We start from the raw sequence: 5,175 nt of genomic DNA, 5'->3' as shown, positions 1-5,175 counted from the left end.
AAAAGACAATGGAAAAGAGCAAGTTACCTAATTTAAATAGGTGCAGAAATTCTGGAACATCAAAAGCTCATGGTGTGATCTTCAGGTAAGTCCCCCTTCACACGTCAGTGATTCTGGTACGTATGTTGCAGTTTTATACATACCAGAATCACAGACATCCTCAGACCCATTATAATCAATAATTTCTCACCAAAGTGTTTACGTGTGGCGCATTCACGTGTCCGTGTGTTCCGCACGGAGACAAGTCATATTTTTTTTTTTCTAGCATCACTGATGTCCCATGGACCACACAGTGGTGTGAACCGTGAAACACGTACCAGAAAAATCACATTTTTTAAAATAAAAAGCTTTTAAAACTCACCCATCTCCAGCGATGCTGTCTTCAGCCGCTGCTGTCTCCTGCTTCCAGGATGGCTAATTTTTCTCATGCATATTCACTGCACAGACAGCCGGGAAGTAGCTGCAGAGGGGAGACAGCAGCGGCTGGGCACAGCAATCGCAGGAGACTTCAGCACCACGGAGAGCAGCGGCGTGGACAGGTGAGTATCACGGAGATCACACGTGCCAAAATCACGGCACACGGAGGGACATACGTTCCTTTATCACGTCATTGAAAAACATCTGTTTCTCATTGACATGTGAAAGAGGCCTAAGACACCCTGTTTTTTTGTGCACGAAAATACGCAGCAGAAAGAACACACCAAATACTCATTGTGCGGACTTTGGCCTAAACCAATTCATTTAGGTTTCAGTGTTTGTGGCCCATGTGTTGTCAGGTTTTTCCAGTGACCAAGGACTGACATATTATCGATGGCTATGGTTTATTCACTGGTTGTCTGCAAATAATAAAAATGATAGAAAAATTCTGCTCTCACCCAATTTGTAGTCAGATCTCATTCAAGATAATGCCATAGTAATGGCTTAATGAGACAAATTGCTTCCGTGTGCTGTCTGTTTTTCACATGACTGGTTGCTAATAGAAGCTTAGGAAACTTCTGTTTAGGTTTTGGCCATTTTTGGTGCACAATAAAATAGGATGACACATGGGTGGTAAAAGTGGACACACAAAATAAAAGAAAACAACAGAGGAAACCGGTTTCAGCACAATTTTTTCCAGCCTCACTTGCGAATAAGATCTGATATTGCTTAGTTCCTTTCTGTGCCATCAAAACAGATCTGACTATTCGAGACGTGGATACTACACGATCTCTGAAGTAGTATCTCAATAATAAAAAAAAAATCACTAAAAGAAATAAAGTATAGGGCCAAGTACACATGTTGAGTATTTGGGGAGTTTTTTACCTCAGTGTTTGTAGCCAAAGCCAGTAGTGGAACAATCAGAGGCCAAGTATAATAGACACACGAGCACCACTTCTGCATTTTTTGCCCACGCCTGATTTTAGTGACAATTACTGAGGTAAAAACTCACCAAATACTCAACATGTGCATGAGGCCTAATAGTTCGGAATATACATAATTGCTCAATTCTGTGTTGTAACACACTGGCTTCATCAGGCCCTGCATGTACACAGCTATTCTCTAAATCAGATGTCCTCAACCTGTGGCTCGCTGGCCCATGATCTGTGGATCGCAGCGGTTTTCCAGCTTGTTGCATTAGTGCCAGGTCTAGCAGACAGCTATGAAGAGCAGGTCTCCAGATGGTGACATTTGTGAGTAACCCCACACAGAAGAGCAGATGCAAATGGGGGTAAGGTAGGAACTCCTGGATCTTGGTAGACTGCCTCTGCGTGGTGTGGCTTTCATTATACCGGTAATGGGGGCTTTGGGTGTCACTACTATGAGGAGGGTGGGAGCTGAATGTGGCTCCCAAGGTCAGAAAGGTTGGGGACCTCTGCTCTAGATGAAAGCCTTTATGTTCTGCCTTCGCAAGCACAATATAAACTGCATTCATCAATGAGCACTCAGTATAATATACACTAGTGTTCCCACACTATAGTCCTCAAGAGCCACCGCCAGATCATGGTTTCAGGATTTCCTTAGTATTTCCCAGGTGGTTGATTTTCTAACATTTAAGTTACCTACATTTAAGTTAAGCTACCGTATTACAGGACACCTTTCACAGTTCATGTGGAAGGTAATAACGTTGGCTACTTTGAAAGCTTGAGGATCATCGACTAAGGCTTCCTTCACACATCCATGTCTCCGGTACATGTGATGTCCGTTTTTACATGTATCGGAGACACAGGCACACGTAGACCCATTAAAATCAATGGGTTTGCGCACACGTGTGTTTTGCCATGGATCGTGTGTCCGTGTGCTCCACATGTAGACATGTCCATTTTTTTCTCCAGCAGCATGGAGTCACACGGACCACACAGATGTGATCCGTGTGACCTGTAACGGAGAAAACACACGTGCCTGTAAAATAAAATTAATTTCTACACTCACCTTCTCCAGAACTGCTGTCTTTTCCGTTGCTGGCACTTTCTTTCGACCCCCGAACATTATGCTCATTGCATATGCACGGCACAGAGGAACGGAAGCAGCAGCAGCTGGGAGTCGACAAGACCGGAGTCCGTAGATCAGCACCACGGACAGCAACGTCAGAGACAGGTGAGCAGAAAGTTCCTGTTCTCCGTGTGTTATCACGGAGAACAGACTTGGGGCAAAATCACGGCACACGGAGGGTAATACGCACCTTTTACACGTCCTTGAAAAACGTGCATGATTTTCGCAGATGTATGAAGGAGGCCTTACACACTGTATGTAAAAGAGGAAAACAAAAAAAAAGAGACGTGTATAGGTGCGAGTGACACGGCTCTCGCTGACAATCGCAGCATGCTGCAATTTATTTTTCCGTCCGATTAGGGCTGAGGAAAAACTCGCAGATGTGAACTGCAGCATTGTCTTACATGGGGCTGAGTGTGATGCAAGATTTTCTTACATTGCACTCGTGCGAGTCATATGCTCGTGTGAGCGTACCCTATCAGTGAGTTCAGCAGCTCATACTGGTACCTCGGGCTGAGCTGGTGATGTGACGACCGCACTGCAGACAATAACTGACACCAGGAGCACTGGGACCTGGGAAGGGTGAATAAAGCATAGGTTGTTTGACACAGATCTGTGTAGCTATGGAATGGATTCTCAGAAAATGTAATATTCTTTTTAGCATATGTGCACACAGCGTCTTTTTCTGGTAGATTCTGCTGCAGAAACTACCACAAAAATTATCAGAAAACACTCAAAAGAATGAACATATGCATGTCTATGTAAGTGCAAATTGCTCTACATTCAGTAAGTTCAGGCTTTTAAGTGTCTTTTCCCCACGTTAAATTTCTACGGTACACACGCCAAATGGTTAAGTCACATAGGGCATTCTGCCATAGTTTTTGCTTAAAAAAACTGTGGGGATTTCTCCATTAATCAATGGAGAAAATAAATAACAGTAAGAATGATGTTACAAAAATCATGGGAAAAACTTCCAAAAAACAGCTGGCAGACAAAACCATAGGAAAAATGCTCAGGAAATTACAAAAAAAAGCCGATATCCTAAAGCATCTTCTCGCTGAAACACTTGACAGGTTTGGTTCTTTAAGCTTTGTGCAGACTGAGGAGTTTTTTGTGGAGTTTTTGGATCAGACACACTAACTGGAAACTTTTCAAATCTGAAAACTCCTCAAGAACTTTGAGATTCTGCTCAAAAAAATCCGCAAAACCTTCTGTGAGCACACAACCTTAGCTATTATTTGGACCATGGTCCCATCATTTGGAGGTGTATGGGGGATCTTATATAAAGTTTTCCCGCCATGTACAATACTCCGAGTTGATCTACTGTGAGCCTTACATAAGTGGCAGTTGCTTTCCGTAAAGACGGACACTTGTCCATCATATGATTACGCCGCCTTTCATCACATACTGGGTGCGTCCGCTCATCACACCTACTTCAGCATTAGATTAAGAATGTTGCTGATCCTTCTGAGACTTATCAGCCCCCTCCAGGGAGATGTTCCTGTGAACACTCATTACCAGTCAGCACGTACATGTTGTGGCCTTTATGATAAGACAAGCCGGCTCCAATGTACATGTATACAGTCTAATTAATGGTATAGTAATGTATAGTGTAATGTTTAATGGGGTTTTTTGCCATCTTGCATGCACTTCTTTTGGCAATTCCCCTTATGCAAGGTCATGCTCATATAAATTCCCCACAATGTAACCAAATGTTTGCAAAGATAGAACAGATTATATAAAGCCATTAACTTCAGTGACACTTTAGGGCTCATTTAACATTCACAAGCTGATTTTTTTCATGAATAGGACCAGTAGCTGTGATAGTCTATGGGGATGTTCACGTTTTCACACAAAAGTACGAAGATCGATAATAATCCAAGTGTCAATGGCAGTCTATGGGTCTGCGAAAAGATCCGTCAGCACTTGTAACTGCATCTGTGTGCATCTGTTTATTCAAAGACTGATGGCACAGCTCAGTGGTTAGCACTGTTGCTTTGCAGTTCTGGGGTCCTGGTTAAACCCCACCAAGGACAACATCTGCAAGGAGTTTGTATGTTCTCCTCGTGTTTGTGTGGGTTTCCTTTGGGTGCCCCGGTTTCCTCCCAAAGACATACTGATAGGGAATTTACATTGTGAGCACCAACGGGGACAGTAATGATGGTGATGTCTATGAAATTAATGGCGTTATCTTAGGCCCACTTCACACGCCCGTAATAAATATGCAGGTTTTGCACTGCCATGTTGAAGGTGTGTATGGCCATCCATGTGTCGTGATTTTGGCACATATGTGTTCTCCATGGGCTATCTATAGCGCACATAGAGATCAGTGACTTTTTACTCACCTGTCTCTGGCGCTGCTGCTTCCGGGTCTGTGGTGCAGTGAATATTCATGAGCATAATGAGCGGCCCTGGAAGCAAGTGAAGACACCTGCGCTGGAGACGGGTGAGAATATAAATTCATTTTATTTCAAAGACACGTGTTTTCTCGGTTCGTGTCACACAGATCACATAAGTGTGCGGGCTGCCAGGGAAAAACGGACTTGTCTCCATGCGGAACACACGGGCACGTTTGTGCACCACACGGACATGTTTGTGAAAAAACACGTGGTGTGTGTGTGTGTGTGTGTGTGTGTGTGCGTGCGTGCGTGCGTGCGTGCGTGCGTGCGTGCGTGCGTGCGCGCAGACCCATTGATTTTAATGGGT

The sequence above is a fragment of the Anomaloglossus baeobatrachus genome, chromosome 2 (assembly GCF_048569485.1).
Source record: "Anomaloglossus baeobatrachus isolate aAnoBae1 chromosome 2, aAnoBae1.hap1, whole genome shotgun sequence".
NCBI lineage: Eukaryota > Metazoa > Chordata > Amphibia > Anura > Aromobatidae > Anomaloglossus > Anomaloglossus baeobatrachus.
This window is presented reverse-complemented; position numbering follows the sequence as displayed.